A 19,654-nucleotide genomic window follows, 5' to 3' on the forward strand; every position below is an offset into this window, starting at 1 on the left:
CTGGACATAGCAATAATTACAGTGGGACAAATCCATATCATAATGCAAAGGAAGACGAAAGCTTAACGAAACACAGGCAATTTCAGATTTTTATCCCAGAAAAACGAACCATTCATCCGGTGATTTTTCTTAAATCTTTTAGTAACGCATTTCCACGCACTTGGAGTGACCGGAAAAAGATTTCACATATTGTCGGTTACATCCAAGGCGATGCAGCTGTCTGGGCATACAGTCAAGCTGACGTATGTACCACGTACAGTGAGTTTGAGCGTGCTTTTCTGAACAAATTCTGGTCGCAATCCGTCCAGGAGCGACTCAGAAGACAAATTTTAGAACCTGAAACTTTTAACAGTAAAAATGGTAACTTACGCAGATATTTTGAAAAATACTTGAACATGGGACATTTTTTAGACGAACCAGTCGCAACGCGTGATATACTCCGAGCGTTGAAGGCCGAATTGCCTTTCAACATTAAGGAAAAACTTCTACATATCCCGGATGACGATTCAGATTATTTTTTAACAGCTTTAGATTCGGTTGACATGTTACTTGAAGATCAGCGCTTCGCGCGGCAAAACAGCAGCCACAATGTTTACACTAGTGGTATGCAAAACATGCAGGCTTGCCAACACAATTCTGGCGCGCCCACAGTTGGATACGCGGTACAACAAAAGCAGCAAACTCACATGCCGTCTCAGTACGGAAATCAAAATCAACACGCGTATTCCAATACAAACAATAGTTACAACAGTAATAACATTTCATGCGGCAATCCATATAAAAGGCACCGCGGTAATAACTACAACGGTAACAACGGATACAAAGGTAATAACAAAAACACAAACAGAAATAGAAATAATAATAACTACGAGCCAAGACAGCATCAAGGTTGGACTCGTAACGATCAGTACTTTCATTCAAACTCTGCTTTACCACAGCAGCCACCAGGACAAAATTGGAGCATACCTTACGACCGACAGGTAAGTTATAATGCGCAACAGCAACAACAACCGCAAAAGTTTGGAGATCATAATAGGCAATATCCGAATGTGAATATAATAGAAATGACACCTGATGCACAACCTCAATCTGTGTCAGTACCTAGTACAAATGATAATCCAACAAACTAGAAACAGTCACTACTTTGCCCCAGGTCGTGGCTGAAGAATTCTTGGGGGGCGACTTCAATGTTATTTGACACCACACTTGAACAACAGAATAATGATATGCCGAGTAATTCTAAACAAAAACTACCTGTTTTATTTATAAGATACAACCACAATAACAATATATCAGATGAACTTTTACAAGACAGTACACAATGTCGTTTAAACACAAATGAAATTGTTTTAGCATCTACTACTGGTGTAGTAGGTGGGATTCCAACTACTATTATCCTAGATACAGGTGCAGCTGTGAGCGTTTTGTCTTTTAATTTTTATAAAAAGATGTGTGAATTGGAACCTGTGCCTGAGTTTCCTGCCCAAAACTGTAAAATAACTACTGCACTAGGTAATAAGTCATGTAGGGTTACGAAGCAAGTTTTTGTAAACGTTAAAATAGGTAATGGAACCGTACAATGGCCATTCCTGGTTGTACAAAACCTTGTGACAAATTGCATATTAGGAATAGATATTATGAGCGAGAAGGACTGCATTATAGACTTCTCCATAGGTAAATGTATTTTAAATGATAAAGGCAGTGTAATTATTACTGATTTGGACAGGAGAACTCTAAAGCATGACAAACACTGTACAGGGTACAAGGTTCAGTTAGTACTTGACAATGACATTCAAGACATGCAAACACACTCATCTGACACAGAGCTAATGGACTTGAAAACATTGCTTGATCATATGATAAGTGAAGCTACAGCTCTCAGTGTACATGAACGTATAAAACTACAGGAAGTGTTATCCAAATATTTACAAGTTTTTACCAAACGATTAGGTGTTATCAACACGTATGTGTACAAGATTGAAGTTAAGCCTCACAAGATCTTCTACTATAAGACATATAACGTACCGTTATCTCAACGACCTGCTGTGTGGCAAGAATTAAAACAAATGTTAGACTGGAAGGTCATTGAACCATCCACCTCACCTTATTGTAGTCCTCTACTTGTTGTCAGAAAATCAAATGGAAGCATTAGGTTAGTGTTAGACGCACGAGCTATTAATGAAATAATTTTACCGGTTCACACAAAACCTGAAAATTTAGAAGAGCAATTACAGAAATTTCTAGATGCAAAATATTTTTCCACAATAGATCTCGCTAATTCGTTTTGGCAGGTAGGTATCACTCCTGATTCTCGGAAATATACTGCATTTATGTTCGGGGGGCGAACCTATCAGTTTTGTGTTCTACCCTTCGGACTGAATGTCAGCTCTGGGGTATTCATTACAGCCCTGGATACCGTGCTTGGCGACGATTTAGTTGAGACAGTCACACACTATGTAGATGATATACTGATAGCTACACAATCTTGGAATGAACACGTTGACACTCTTCAAAGAATTTTAGAAAAATTTGCACAAGCTGGAGTCACAGCCAACCTAAGAAAATCAAAATTTGGTTGCAGTGAGATAAAGTATTTAGGACATATCATTAATTCACAGGGCATACGTCCGTATCCCAGTAAATTAGATGCTATCAGAAACTTTCCTACCCCTCGAACTAAAAAGCAGTTAAAATCATTCCTTGGGCTATGTTCATTTTTCAGACGTTTTTTGCCACAACCACTTTTGAACAGTAAACATCTGCTAAATCTACTCAGAAAGAATCAAGTTTGGATCTGGTCGGAACAGTGCCAGAATGACTTTAATACAATTAAACATGCTTTAGTGAACGCTAACATATTGAGCCATCCAGATTTCAATTTAGATTTTTTGTATGACTTGTGACGCTTCACGTACTGGCTTGGGCTGTTGCTTATTTCAAGTTGTAAAGAATAAAGAGGAGGAACAGATAAGAATTACTGGGTTTGCGAGTCGCACTCTAACTGAATGTGAGCGTACATACTCCACTACTGAGTTAGAAACACTTTCCATAGTATGGGCATTCAAGAAATTCAATTATTATTTATTTGGAAAACATACGGTAATTTACACCGATCACCAGGCCCTGACATTTTTGTTAACTTGTAAACTTGTACATCCTAGACTATCACGATGGGCAGTTACACTTCAGAACTACTCTTTTGAAATTAAGTACATAAGAGGTAAGGACAACACCATTGCAGACACTTTGTCTAGACTTCCACAAGGTATGAATGATACCAACAGTGACTTAGAAAATATAAATGACTACAGGATTCTCTTAATGCAAGACAAGCAGTATCACCAATATTATATTGATATGTGCAGAAACATGGCTGAATTACAAAAATCTGATCCTCACTGGTATAAGATAATAACATTACTGGTAGAAAAACACAATCATCCTTTGACTAAGTATTACAAGTTACACAATGATGTGTTATTTTACCGCCGACATCCAAATGCTACTAACTGGTGTGCATGCATTCCCAAAGAGTCTGAACGTAATCTAATTTGGCACACACACTTAGTTTGGGGTCATTATGGGACGAAAAAGTGTTTGGCAAAGCTCAATACATACTGTTATTTTAGCAATATGAGAAGAAAAATTTACAGGGAACTAAAAACATGTGTCATATGTCAAAAATCAAAACCTCAGAATTTATCCACAAAAACAGATTTACATTCTATTTTACCTAGTAAACCCCTGGAAATTCTGTGTACTGACATCAGTGGACCGCATCCAGCAAGCTCTGGAGGCGTCAAATATATCTTAGCTTTTTACGATATATTTTCTAAACATGTAAAGCTTTATGCTTTAAAATCCGCCACTGCATATGCTATAATACGAAGATTCTCAAGTGAAAACCTAAAGCAATTCTATCAGATAATGCAGCATACTACTCTGGGTACAAATGGAGAAATTTCTTGAAGGACAATAACATTAAAAGTATATTTATTTCGAGGTTTAGTCCACAATGTAACGCGACTGAGAGACTTTTCCGAGAATTAAATCGATTCATGAGGACCTATATTTCATCAAAACATACTAATTGGGTGTCCTACCTAAGTCTTTTCGAAGACGTACACAATAACTTAAATATTTACGATACGAATTACACACCTAACGAGATCATGTTCAATTGCAAACAGAACGATCAGTGGATAGAACCATTACCTAAGTTGTCAGACAAGGAAATCACACCTGAACAGAAAATAAAAGAAGTATTGACTACATTGACACATCACGCACAAATACGAAACAAACATCACAGAAACATAATAAAAAGAAAACAAAAATTCGAGGTAGGAATGCTTGTACTACTTCGTACTCATCATAAATCTGTAGCACTCAAACGACGCAACGCTAAGCGGCGTCTGCTATATGAAGGACCTTATATAATTGTTAACATACCGCATCCTGGTGCGTATCTGTTACAACATCCTAGAACTAACAAAATTATTGGGCTATACGCACACCGAGATCTTAGAGCATTTCATGCTGAATAATGTCAAAGTCATACCCATCAAAATATTGCTAAGCAACTCGAAAAACTCTGTTGTTACAACACAGATAATAAGTAGTATAGAAATTTTCATTTCAGCGGTTCCAGTGACGCAGTTGAAGACAAAAGAACTCTTCTTTCAGCGCGCGCCTCCACCTGAAAGACGGAATATTAGAGTAAAATATATGATTACGTAGCAGTGGATGACATATTAATTTTTCACGGAACATTTGTTACTGAAGGTACCACTGACTTGGTGTGACACCTGACGAACTGACAGACGTCATCTGTGAAGCGATCTTTCACTTTGAGAAATAGATTAGACGCACATCTCTCAACACGAAAAGCATCTATCAGTAGTCAAGGCCACACAGACACTCTACACACACGCACAAAACGCGAGGAATCGAACATTTTCTCTCTCTTACTATTTTGAATATTTATTGAGAAGTGAAAACGCCTGGTCTTGCCTACTGATGTAATGAATGTTGTGTCTAACCTATCTTAATTTCAGATGACATCACAAAAAACATCGATAATATCCCAGCAAAACCGCTAAAGAGGATGTAAATATCTGCAATTCATGTAATCAAATGTGACGCAATGTAATAACCTATAGCGATGTAATGATGATGTAAACATGTTTATGTGCAACTATATTATGTTTATGCTAAGAAAATATGTGACGTGTGTATGTATAATTACTTATTTTTTTAACTAATGTATAGTGTAACTGTTACTATGTAAAAATTTGAACAAAACGAGTGCCAAAAAGACATTGCATAGTGAACCACTGTTCACGGACATTAACGAACATTACTAACTCTGCAACTACGCGGAAACCTATGTGAAAGAAACTGTTAATGCCATTCATTATGCAGCGTATCTATGTGAACGCGATGAACGATTTCCTTGATTAATAACTACGAACATTTAGGTGAGCTATATTCAGCAAAAAACGGAAAATGTGAAGTGCATAATTCGTGCATCGTCTAGTGATATTACTACAGTACCCAACTTCAAGATGTTAACTGGATTAAATGGACACAAAGTGCCTGTCCAGAAAACAACACGACGGGTGGAAGAATTTTGGTTGGAACTTCAGGGAATGAAATGTTCTCGAAATGTGACGGACACTCTTACCTGGACTGTCCAAGGATCGACGCCAGCTATGTGCCGTCCGAGGTTCTGCAACCAAGCTTTCACGGAATGTAAAAAACGAACTGCACGTGGACCAATTACTCGATGGGTCACGTCTGATCTGTAATAAGCAATGCTTTTAGTCACAACGAACTGCATCACTATGACTATAATGGAAATGAGAAATGGACACGCTTATGTATTAATCACGTTGTTATACAACGATGTTACTGTGATCAAAAAACTTTACCACGACGATACTAACCTGTAAAAAATTATTGTGCAGCGGATGAATATGAACTGTAATAACGACACGATGTGTATAGGTCAACGCACCTGAAAAATACGGACATTTTTCTTTGAAGTATTTCAAAACAATACTATGTAACTAAGAACATTCAACAATCTAAGTTGTATTGTGTTATAACAAATATTGTAAATTTAAAACTAAGTTACCTGTCATAGAATATAGTCTTCATATGTAATCTTGGTTGAATATTTTCTTTGTGCAACGACTGAAAAACGCGCGCACACGAACAATATGAACTGCAATACTGTGCCGCGTGATCTAACTGTACGATATAACGGCAGTGCCGCAGTTACACAGACGCTTCTGCGCATGCGCGCATTCTATCTGCCAACATAAGAACTTTTACGGCGCACCCGAGTCATTCAAATTTTGTATATAATGTGTATAATGTGTAATGTAAGTCATGTAAATAGTTGTAGATAACTTAGATTTTCTTGTGCCTTTAGGTGAATTGCTCGCCTGCAGGTGTGTCCTTTCGCCTCGCAATTCAGGGGGCAATATAAAGGCACATTTGCATGCCGAGCGTGAGTTTCCTCGGAAACGCGAAATATTAATTAAATAAATAATCAGTAACAAATAAATAAAGCCTATGGCACACAACTGCAGCTGTGTCGCTGATAAAACAAAAGCACAATTACGTTACTCTTATGTTTGATTAAAAAAGGTGAGCTCTGGTTGAAGTGGTGCGAGAAGCACGTATTTTATTTTATTGTCTGGCACACCGCCATATTTCATGTTATAGAAGAATACTGCGAGTTGCAACCACACTAGGCACTCGATTCTGTAAAGAATTTATATTTATAAAAGTAAGTAGGATTATGAACTGTAGGCTTATTCATTGAATATATCTGATTTAACTAACTGTGTAACTTTTTTATGTTTAGTAGACAATCACCTCTGTACGACGTATTGGCATGGCTGGCAAATTATTGTAATATTGAGATTTAGATTATGAGTCTGCACCTACCGCAGCAGTCTTTGGAAACGATTTAATTACGAAGTCCGATTATTCAGTTTTATTTCACGGTCAACTACGAGTAACATTGCCTTTACGAAAAAGCCATTGTCAAGCGTCTGATAGCGAATAATTAAACGTCCACGTTCCAGATAAGCAAATACAATTGCAATCACAATCACCATCATACAGATAGAATAATTAACATATTTAAAATAACATTTTTTTTTATTTTATTTATTTTATATGGAGAATATGCATAGGTGCTACAATGACAGTAGCATCTACGTGTATTCAGACAGCCAGGCAGCCCTGAAATCATTGGCAGCTCCTGCAACAAGATCTAAGATTGTTGCAGATTGCCACAGGGCTCTGGTGGAGCTAGAGGGAAGCAATAGGGTGAACCTAGTGTGGGTCCCTGGCCACTCAGGGATCTGTGGCAATGAACATGCCGATAGATTGGCTAGGTTGGGGGCAACAATTGCATTTATTGGTTTGGAATCTGTCCTGACAATCACCAAGGCTATGATAAACTTAGAACTACGGAACTGGCTTAGGAAACAGCACGTAGGATATTGGACCAAGATCCATAAACAAAAACATGGTAAGGTAATGATTCCCAAGCCACTTTTTAAAAGAAGCTCTGTAATCCTGGGATTGGACAGAAACGAGATCAAACTAATGACTGGACTGATGACCGGCCATGGGAATTTCAAAAAACACCTACACACAATGGGTATAACGGAAGAGGACTCTAAATGTAGGATCTGTGATGAGGGTGAAGAAACTGCATCACACCTAATCTTCGAATGCATGGCATTCGAGAGTAAAAGATACAGAATCCTCGGGACAACTAGTCCTGAACAAATAGTGTCTAATAGAATACAAGTAGAGTGACTCCTTACACTATTTAAGGGCACTGGTCGGCTTTACTACATATACAGGGAGCGATACCACACAATAAACCTAGTTTCGGTGCGGCAGTGGCGGGTTAGACCTAAGCTGTTTTAGCTCCCCTCTTAAAATCAGTAAATGAATCAATCAACTCCAAATCCGTCGTTTACAGTTATCCACTAGCCAGTGCCGTCGCTCTTTACACCACCTAAAGTATCGCTTAGCACGAACTGCAGAAATGTGTGGAGCTGCCCGACCACAGCACACCACACTTTTCAACTGTCTAAGTAGAGTCTTCGTGTTAGCCAGACTGCTGTCAGCACGTCGGACCTCATGAGTGATTCCTTCTGCTGAATTCATGTGATAATTTACAGCCACTCACTGCAATGCTTGACGGTCCCTGTCCATCAGTAAATGAGGTCTTCCAAGTCTTTCTTTAGCTGTGAAGCAATCACATCACATCACGTCACAAACAGCGATTTGAGCAACATTAGGTGGCCGAAGTGGCCGTGCGGTTTTAGGCGCTGCAGTCTGGAACCGCGAGACCGCTAGGGTCGCAGGTTCGAATCCTGCCTCGGGCATGGATGGGTGTGATGTCCTTTGGTTAGTTAGGTTTAACTAGTTCTAAGTTCTAGGGGACTAATGACCTCAGAAATTGAGTCCCATAGTGCTCAGAGCCATTTGAACCATTTGAGCAACATTAGAAGGGTTGACTGCCTCAAATGGATTTGTTTCTCAGGCGACATCCAATGACTAGCCCACGTTCGAATCACTGTGCTGTCCTGACGAATCCATTTTGCTGTTCCAAAACCAAAGTCGACAAATTTTGTAAGGAAGGTCGCTTCACATTACACTTAAAAAATAACTACTGATGGAAAGTTAGTTCTACAAAAACCAGTAATATTCACGATGGAGACAGAAAATTTTTGCAGTCATGGAGCAGTAACGACCCGTGAAGGTATATAATACGGAACAACCGAGAAATGATAGCATACGTCAGGCTATCCTATCGTCCGGTTTCCTTACTGACATCTTTTTCCAAAATATTCGAAAAAGTAATGTATCTATGAGTAAATACACACTTAATTTGAAACAAATTACTTAACATATCAAAGTGTTGATACAAGACGTGTTGTTCGAGTGGGAATGTTATTTATAGACTGACTAAATAACAACGTAATGTCAATTGGTATTTTTTGTGATCCTTCCAAGGCGTTTTATTGTATGGATCACGTTACTCTGTAAGAAATCAAGTTTTATGGAATTGATGGTCTTACACACAGCTCGTTTGTATCATGCTTTACAGAGTGCAAAAGGTTGTGGTGAATAATTTATTTTTAGACAGTGCCAGAAAGTTAGAAACTTGTAGTGAGTGGAGGGATGTGAAAATCACAAAGACAGAGCCCATACATTGTTAATGATCTTCCACCGAAAATTCAACAAACAATATTGGTACTCCTGCAGGCGGTACTAGTGTTACTATAAATCCCATTAGATAGAAAGCAACAGAAGAGTTGGTAAACTCTATTCTACAAAGAATTCTTAAGTGGTTCTCCGAAAATGGACTCTCCCTAAAACAAACTACGTACAATTCTGCACAGCAAAGAGAATCTTAACAACAATATACGTAGCGACTGAACAGCAGCCACTAAATACGGTTAAATGCTCCAAGTTTTTGGGTGTACATATTGATAAAAACTTTAACTGAGAGAAGCACATTCCTAAGCTTCCCAATCAATGAAGTTCAGCTGCTTCCGACCTTCGTAAAATTTATAATCTTTACTCTTCATCTTTTTTCCTGGCATTATCCTCTACTGTCACGGGGTGGACATTTTATTATGGATTTGGCAATGTTAGTGGTAGAGGGTGGGCAGAAAAGTGTGAGAAAGTTTTGTTTTCGAAACGTTTGCGAATCGTATAACTGAGGCGGGACCTAGACTTTTTATTTTTTTTTATTTTTTTTTTTTTTTAGTTATAAGTCTTCTAACTGGTTTGATGTGCTCCTCCACGAATTCCTTTCCTGTAGCAACCTCTGCTTCTCAGAGTAACAATTGAAGCCTACGTCATCAGTCATTTGCTGCGTGTATTACAGTCTCTGTTTTCCTCTACAGATTTTACCTTCTACAAGTCCTCCGTTACCAAGGAAGCTATTTCCTGAGGTCTTGACAAATGTCCTACCATAGTGTCCCTTCATGTTATTAGTGTTTTCCACATATTCCTTTCCTCGCAAAATATACGGAGAACCTACTCATTCTTTACCTTATAAGTCCACCTAATTTTCAACATTCTTCTGTAACATCACATCTCAAATTCTTGGACTCTCCTCTCTTCTGGTTTCCCCACAACCCATGTTTTACTTCAGTGCTGAGCTCCAAACGTACATTATCAGAAATGTCTTCCGCAAATGAAGGCTTGTGTTTGATACAGGTAGACTTCTGTTGGCTAGGAGTGCCCTTTCTGCCAGTGCTCGTCTGCTTTTGATATCATTCTTGCTCCGACCGCCATGGCTTATTCTGCAGCTTAAGTGGTAGAATTCCTTAACTTCATCTGCTTCGTGACCACCACTCCTTGTGATAAGTTTCTCGCTGTTCTCATTTCTGCCACTTCTCGTTACTTCCGTTGTAGATACCAGTCCGATATTCTCACAGTTCTAAAACTACATCTAGATTGCCAGGACACCGGCCTTCGTCGTTAATACAGAACGCGGACACGATACAGGTTCGGCGAGTCTCCCGAATACCGTAAACAGCGTGTTAAGGCGCGCGACGCGTCAATTTCTCGTGACATCATCGGTCAACGACACATTACATAGGCGTGTCCGGATACTTTTGATCACATATTATACTTAGTTTAAGCTAACTGCAGGTTGTTCTTTACATCACAATCCTAAATCCCATCTCCAACCTTTTTCAATTTGTCTGTCTTGCAATATTAGAGCAACCACCTGAATTTTCCTCCTGGAGCAAATGTCTTTAAACTTCTGCCGTTATATTCGTTAATACTCTTTCGAAACGAATCACTGTTGCCTTTTTGATTCTATGAAATATGGAGTACGAATCGAGTTGCCATGCCGTCTCACTCCCACACATTGATGCACCAGTTATCAGTGTCGCCTCAAACGGACTCGGCAAGACACTCAGAATATACCCTCTCTTCTGACAGTGCGTCACTCCTATTGCTCAGTGATCTTAGCGCGGGACCACTTGTGCACCTATTTCCCCTCGTATTACTTGCTAGCGACTCGCCCTGGCTTCGCTCGGATACCAACAAGGCTCTGCACCCAGAGGATACAGAAACTTTCTTAGTCAATCATTATATCTGCGTAGATTTCCTGAAGAATTCCTTGACGTATCCAGAGTCCAAATGTAAAACATTTTCGTGGAGGAGAAAACCTTCAGTAAACGTACCATTACGTATTTAGAAAGCATCGCCAGTGCAAAGTCAACTTCACCTTTTCTCATATAACTAAAAACTCAATTCCGTCCGAGCAGGTTATGATGGCCCAACGGTACCGACCAGCCGCCGCGTCATCCTCAGCCCACAGGCATCACTGGATGTGGATATGGAGGGGCATGTGGTCTGCACACCTCAGTCCCGGCCGTTGTCAGTTTTTTTCTCAAATAACACAAGGGGTTTCCATAATGTAATGCAAAACATACCGTTTTTATGATAGCTAGTTGCCTTTATTCAGGATTCCAATACACTATATCATTCCCCACACTCCGTTCAGCGAGATGGCTTTATGTCACCCTACTTGGGGGCCTGTATGCCCCTAAAGTACCACTCTTACAGGTCGACGTCGGAGACTACGCCTCGCAGCAGCCGGAATCTACCAGATCGAGACTGTAAAGTGGACGAGTAAAAACAGTCCAATTAAGTTTTTTGGGTGACTCTCGGGTGGTAAGATTTGTGTGAGGCATTGCGCTGTCATGGAGAAGGAGAAGTCCATTACCATGTCTGTGGTGACGAACACACTGAAGTCGTTTCTCAGATTTCCAAGTGTAGCACAGTACACTTCAGAGCTGATCTTTACACCAAGAGGGAAGATATCAAACAGAATAACCTGTCCGGAGCCCAGAAGGACGTCGATATGACTTCACCGCCTGAAGGCGAGACCTGGAAAATTTTTCTTCGGAGGAGATGTAGTGTGGTGCCATTCGATGGAGTGTCGTTTGGTTTCCGGTTCGAACCCATGCTTCATCAACTGTGACTATGTTCGAAATGTAATTCTCAGGATCGGCCTCGTAGCTTTGAAGGAATTTCTCACAGATAGTCGTTCGTGGCTCCTTCTGTTAGGCTGTGAGGAAACCAGCAGGCACACACCTTTTATTACTGCAACGACTGAGCAAGTGTGTCGGCAGTACTAACAAAGACGTGCACTTGAGCAGCGAGGTGTTTGATTGTGACCCGTCGATCAGCTCGAATTGTGTCAGCATGTTCCGGCATTGCAGGAGCTACATCCATGTCGGACGGTCGGCACGCGGAAGATCGGAGAGGTTTGCGAGATCTTGGTGTGATGATGACATGACACCTCGCTTTGCGCCTCACCGTACTTTTGTTCAATGTCAGATATCCGAAGACATTCTGCAAGCTTATATAAATATCAGCTATTCTCTGCTTTTCCGCCAAAAGAAAATCAATGACATCTCCCTGCTTGGTACGCAACTCTGTTACAGATGCCATTTGGAGACTACGTAAGGTACTGAAGCTGGAATATTCGATGAGTCCCACACCAGATTTAGCATTTTTTCAACAGAAATTGGCCGAGAAAGAAAATGGGTTACATTACTTTTTGGATGTCCGTCGCATAATGGATGAAAGGGGACAGGCAGATTCCATGTTACTAGATTTCGGAAAAGTGTTAGACAATGTGGCACGCTGCAGACTGTTGACGGAGGGCTGAGTATACAGTATAGGTTCCCAGGTATGTGGCGCGAAGAAACGTGAAGTAATACCATGAAGGACGGCATCCTCGATGCCGAGTGTTAGTCAGAGGCAAGGGGAAGTTTGCAGGGAAGTGTAATAGGACGGTTTTGTTCCCTATACACATGATCTCACTAATAGGATGAATAGTACTCTGCCACTGTTTGTTGATGACGCTACAGTATACGGGAAATTGTCGTCATAGAGTGACTGTAGAAGGACACAGGAAGACTATTTTGTGCAATGACTGGCTGTTTGCTCTAAATGTAGAAAAAAATGTAAGTTAATGAAAATGAGCAGGGAAAAGATTCCTGTAACGTTTGAAGACATTATTAGTGACGTGTTACTTATTACAGTAACGTCTATTAAATATTTAGACGTAGATTTGTGAAGCGATATGAAATGACAGAAGCACATAAGGATTGTGATATGGAAGGCGATTCGTCGACTTAAGTTTATGGGGAGAGTTAGAGGACTGTGTAGCTCATCTGTACTGAGGTGACAAATATCATGACCCGGCGATATGCCCATATACAGACTGGTAATTTCACGTACCTAAGGTATATGAGGATAGTGCTTTGGCGGAGCTGTCATTTGTAAACAGGTGAGTCATGTGAAAAGGGTTCCCGATGGCATTATGGCCATACGTCAGGAATTGACTCTGAACGGGGAGTGGTAGATAAAGCTGGATGCATAGAACATTCCATTTCGGAAATCATTAGTAAATTCAATATTTCACGAGCCACAGCATCAAGAGTTGCCGAGAATCCCAAATTTCAGGCACTGTTGTCACCACGGACAACGAAGTGGCTGACAGCCTTCACTTAACGACCGAGCAAAGTAGCGTTTGCGTAGAGTTGTCATTGCTAACAGAGAAGCAGGATTCAGAAATCAAAGTTGAACATACGACGAACATAACCGTTGGGACATTGTGGCGAAATTAGGCGTTAATGGGCTATGGAAGCAGAGGCGAGTGTCTTTGCTAACAGGATGACATCGCCTGCAGCGCCTTTCCTGGGCTCGTGACCATAACGGTTAGACCCTAGACGACTGGAAAACCGTAGCCTCGTCAGATAAATGCCAATTTCAGTTGCTGAGAGCTGATGGTAGGTTTCTAGTGTGTACAGAACGCACGAAGCCATGGACACACGTTGTCAACAAGGCATTTTATAAGTTGGTGGTAGCTCCGTAATGATGTTGACTGTGTTTACATGGAATGGACTGGGTGCTCTGGTCCAGCTGAACTGATCATTGATTGAAAATCGTTATGTTTGCCTGCTTTGAAACCATTTTCAGCGACTTTGGTGAAGAGGAACGTTTTAGACGATATCGCTATAAAACACTCTTGTAGATTACCGCTTTCGGTGAAACCGAGTTGCAATCGTCCGGTCTTCATAAATGATATTACATACATCTTGTGCCAGCTATACACGAAAGCTTTCCACTGAATTTCCAGGTACATAAAACATTAAACGAAGGATGTGTGGGCTCGCCAAAATTAAAATTGCTATCTACATCATAAATCGCCGAAACAGAGTTTTCATAACATAACACGGAATGCCCACCAGGTGTCGCAAGATTGTCAACAGCCAATGCATGGCACGAGCTGTCGTATTGGTTACTGACAGTTAGTCTGGTGGTGCTTCGGTAGGCATGACGTGTTATGTTATAAACGATGTTTTGGCGTCTTGTGATGGACGTAGTAATCTTAATTTTGATGTGCCAACGCATCGCTAATTTCGCGTTTTACGTATCTGGAAATGCAATGGAAAGATTTTGTATATAGCTGGCACAAGATGGTCCTAATGACCTTTAAGAAGAACTGGAGATCGTAACTTGGCTTACCGAATTCGGTTATCCACAATAAAAGTCGATATCGGTTATGGAGATCGCCCCTTAGAGCTCAATGTGAGTAAAATCATGTTCCAAAACAAAGATGGAATTCTTATGGATGACGATGCGCTACCTCACTGGGCCACAATTGTTCGCGATCGGATGGAAGAAATTCTAGACAAGTCGAGTGAGGGAGCATGGAGGGAGCATGACTCAGAATTTCTACAGGGGATTTTCCACTGCTTTTTGAGTCCATTCCACGACGAGATGCTGCACTAGCCAGGAAAAGGGAGGCCCGACACCATACTTGGAGTTACCCCACGAACTAAGTCACCTTCGTCACTTCAGATCGCGTTTAAAGCCACACCGCTACCCTTTCATGAGTGCAGGTGTAGTGTTTGGGATTCCAACCAGGTAGGACTGAAGCAAAATATGGAAACTATTCAGAGGTGGGAGGCCAAGTTTGTTACTAGTAGGTATGATCAACACGGAGTATCATCGAGATGCTTCGTGAACTCACTTGGGAATACCTGGAGGGAAGAAGACGCTCTTTCGACGAAATACTATTGAGAAAATTTAGACAACCCACGTTGGTGACTGATTGCAGACATATTCTTCTGCTATCAACGAACATTCTGCTTAAGGATTACGAAGACGGTATAAGAGAAAGCAGGGCTAATACGCAGACATATAGTTCGCCATTTTTCTCTCGCTCCATTTTCCAGTAAAAGAGGAAACAAAATTAATAGGGAAACTTCCTGGCAGATTAAAACTGTGTGCCCGACCGAGACTCGAACTCGGGACCTTTGCCTTTCGCGAGCAAGTGCTCTACCATCTGAGCTACCGAAGCACGACTCACGCCCGGTCTCACAGGTTCACTTCTGCCAGTATCTCGTCTTCTACCTTCCAAACTTTGCAGAAACTCTCCTGCGAACTGGGCGTGAGTCGTGCTTCGGTAGCTCAGATGGTGGAGCACTTGCCCGCGAAAGGCAAAGGTCCCGAGTTCGAGTCTCGGTCGGGCACACAGTTTTAATCTGCCAGGAAGTTTCATATCAGCGCACACTCCGCTGCAGAGTGAAAATCTCATTCTGGAAAATTAATAGTAGTGGTACAAGGTACCCTCTAAAGGGCACCATGCTGTGTGACTCGCAAAGTATGCATCTATATTTAGATGCAGTTGCAACTTATTTAGTGAAAACCGTATCAAAATCCCTGTTGTAGTTCACGAGATTAGCGTCGAGGGACTTTAATTCATCGTAATTCAGCGAATTTGCACAAAATATTTGTAAATTATATACATGAACCTTCCTGTCTGTTAGTGGAAACTGAATCAAAATTTCTACCGTAGTTTTTGTTATTAGCTGTCACATAAGATAGAAAAATGCTGCCGGTGACTTCGGTTTATAATGTGTGTAGAAGTAAGCTTCATTCTGCAATTTGAGTTATTCTACATTGGGAAATATGAGTTTCTAGGACTACACTTTTTGTCAGATCAAACGGGTGCGTGTTACGCTATACCTCCGGTGACTGTAGACCACAATTTGAGCGCAATATGGACGCGATACTTCGCCTAATGTGTGAGATTGGCTTACGGTTTCCGTTAAGTTAGCCTCTTCACATCACAACGGTCATGTACGAGTAATACAGTTATATCTTTTTTCTAGGTACGATTCAACGAGGTAAAGTAAACAATTTGTTAAAAAAATGACTTAAGCTATTTTAGAACAGTGTTTGATAAATAGTCGCTGCAATTCATTTCATTAGGTACTAGTATATTCTCCTCGTAGTATTTCGACGCTGTTCTCTTTCATGCGAGTCGTTGGTATTTCTGAAAATCCTCGTCAGAGCGGTCGTAGATTTGTTGCAGTGAACCCGTCTTCGCTTGCCAGGGCGGCCACCTCAAAGTGGTAGGCAATTAACTACATCCGGGTGATACATTTCAATTAAGCAGCGGTTTGTTCTGAGGAATGGAAGGGAGGGACGGGGGTTGGGACGAGTAATTCAATTCTCAGTCCATAAAGCCAAGTGTGGGGACGGTCCGCCAAGACAGCAAGAATACAGTTACCGTGAAATAACTGTACAAGCGAAATATGCAACCTTTATTGGTTATAAATTCTGGCCATTTACGACATTGTCGTAACCACGGAATGTCAGACAGACTTTAAATTAATTAGAGAATTGATGTGAACGTCTCACCTGTGGTACACTATTCTTGTTTTCGTTTATTGATGTTTTAGCATTTCTCTTTCCGTCTCTTTTCGGGTGTCGGTTATCGTACATTGTGATCGATTGAAGCATGTGTTCGTACTCCAGGAGATTCTGAGAAAACTTTGTTCATTCTCAGCTGTCAAATTGACGTTCCCATTGACATAGCTCGTTATCTGGAAGTGAATATTGTGTTCAAAATCGCTAGAAACGGTCATTTCTTAATGTGAAAGAGGCTGACCTTCTTTAAGATAGTGCGGTAATAAGACGATCTCTATCCTCCCAATAAATTTCAAAATCAGGAACGTTTCGAGTCATTATCAAAAAATTATTGGATATTTCGAATTATATGTAGAATCTGCAGCAAGATTTGTTTGTTAACATGAAAACACAATGAACAGGCCAAGCTTTACTACTTACTCAATTGGAAGTACAGAAGGGGTTACGCCTTTGCTACTGCAGTAATGTTGTTACATTCAATAAATTGCTTGATTGGTGATTTTGGGCTGGAGTATTCGATTGATCTTCGGTCTTCCTTACGTCTCTCGACAAGTGCCTCACCTCTTAAGAGGAATCTTCTGCATAACATCTGAACACTCTATCGAGACAAACCGAATTTTAATGAAGAGTTGTTTATATATCGTAAGTTTTTCAACGCCGAGAAAAATATGTAGCTGGTACTTGCTTTCTACCGTACCCTTTATTCCGAGGACTTGGTTTGTTACGGTTTGGTTTCGTAAGTGTGATATGGCGGAGTATGAAGCTCTGTTGAGTTTCTCTTAGTAGAATGAGAAAAATATCTGATGTTTTCGCCTTACATCCGGCATAATTATTTCAGTGTAAGGGAAAATTTCTGAAGATTTGTGTCTACATGAAGGCTAGGGTCAGCTTTGTAGTACGTGAGTAATAGAACTGCCTCATCTAAATAAAGCATCGTTCATTGTTGTCACAGCTTATAGAACTTTGAAGTTATACGCAGGCTGCTTCGTTTACGTTACTATGACAAGTAACTTACGCCACAATTTATGGGGCTCCGTACAAACTACTATCTTGAAATTTTAAATTTTCGTTTTTCTGTTGATATCAATTTACAGGAATTTTACGTTTCGAATGAGACGCAATATTTATACTTTATGTCTTAATTCTGGTTTATTCATTCATGTAAACGAAACGATTTTTCGAGATACTGAACGGTTGAAGAAGGTAAGATTCATCAGTTACTTAGGAAATGGGAATTCAAAGCCTTTCAAATCAGTTGAGAGAGAGAAGCCATTTGGAGAAATTGTAACAATAACTAAACTGTATTACACGTACAAAAGCGAATCGGTGCGAGACTGCGACTATTGAAAACTACACACCAAGGAGAGAAATTGGAAGATGACAGACGATAAGATGGTACGAATAGACTTGCAGATTCTATCGTAGATACGATAAAAAATTATCATGTTATGGACATAAGGTAAAATGTTAGTAGCGTAGAAAGTGCGACAAAATCTGAATGGGAAGTTTTGTAGCACCTCTCTTCAACAGGCGACAAACCCATTCATAGCCTATGCCCTCTAGGAGCTGATTCATGATGCAAATAAAAAATTTCACTGCAAGATGTTGAGAAATTTATTCGCAAACTAAATATACCTTCTGCCATAATGATGGTCTTGAGAGCAATTTTCACAGATTTATCAGATGTAAGGCTACTTTAGAAACGTCGTCATGACCACACCCAGAACCGTAATGAGTCCCTCAACGACGTAATACCGACCAGAATTCCAATTTATACGCTGCATTCTGGTGCTATGTTCAATGAAGGAATTTCACAGTTAAATACCTGTTAAATTTAGACAAAGGAAGAGTTAGGGCATCAGAGAGAGTTATTAGAGACCACGCGGGTTAGACAACGCAGAAGAGCAGGAAAATCGACATTGCAACAAGAGATAGGACAGCAGGCAGACAATCGATTTTATGGAGCTGTAGTGTGTTGACAACTTTAATGGCTGTTTCCCGTAAGCAGTATTTTTTAAGATTAAAGGGTACATTATCTCGGCTTCTACCCGACGGAATTGGCTCAAAGTTAATGCCTACACTAATCTCATTAATTTGCGTGTTTTAGCACAGGAATTTTCCTGTTTCGTAAATGTCAAAGAAGTAAGAGCCTTAAGTACTTACAGAAATGTTGACAGTTTCTTATTTTGATGACCGATTTTCAGAAAAATACTTACTATCTTAAGATTAGTGATAGTTTTAGAAATAAATACGCCAAACTGGTAAGAAAGGTGTAACCTACGAACCATACTCTCTGTAACTTTTTCGGACTAGTTTCTGAGGAAAGCACCTTTCACGTTAGCAACTTCTACATAATTTAAGATAGGGATTACAACTTGCCTGTTTAATACAAAACAAGCATTGTGATGTATTGTACAGTCATTTAGATAAAAGTGTTATTGGAGAAAACCGTATTGCAGTATACTGATCAGCAACATATAGACCTAACGCTGACATAATATGGACAAATAAGTTAAACGAATATAATAAATTAGGTCCACACCGTGTAATCACGTTTTTACTAATACAAGTAGATCTAGAAATTTATTTGCCTATCTTATAATTATTCATTATTGATTACCTTATCAACCCTCCTGTTTCTACCAATTTCGCCACGAAAGAAAATACAAAAGAAAAAAAAAGGCAGAATGCATTTGGCAATCGAACAGAGATTCCAATCTCCCCAGCCAGATGCCTTGGACGCTACACCAAAGGATGTTTCGTTGAACAGTGGGAGTCGTAAGTTTCTTTTCTCGATATCTAGGAAAAAAAACGCTCACGTCATGTGCTCAACATAAATCCCTTAAAATAC

Source organism: Schistocerca piceifrons, chromosome 4 (assembly GCF_021461385.2).
Source record: "Schistocerca piceifrons isolate TAMUIC-IGC-003096 chromosome 4, iqSchPice1.1, whole genome shotgun sequence".
Taxonomy (NCBI): domain Eukaryota; kingdom Metazoa; phylum Arthropoda; class Insecta; order Orthoptera; family Acrididae; genus Schistocerca; species Schistocerca piceifrons.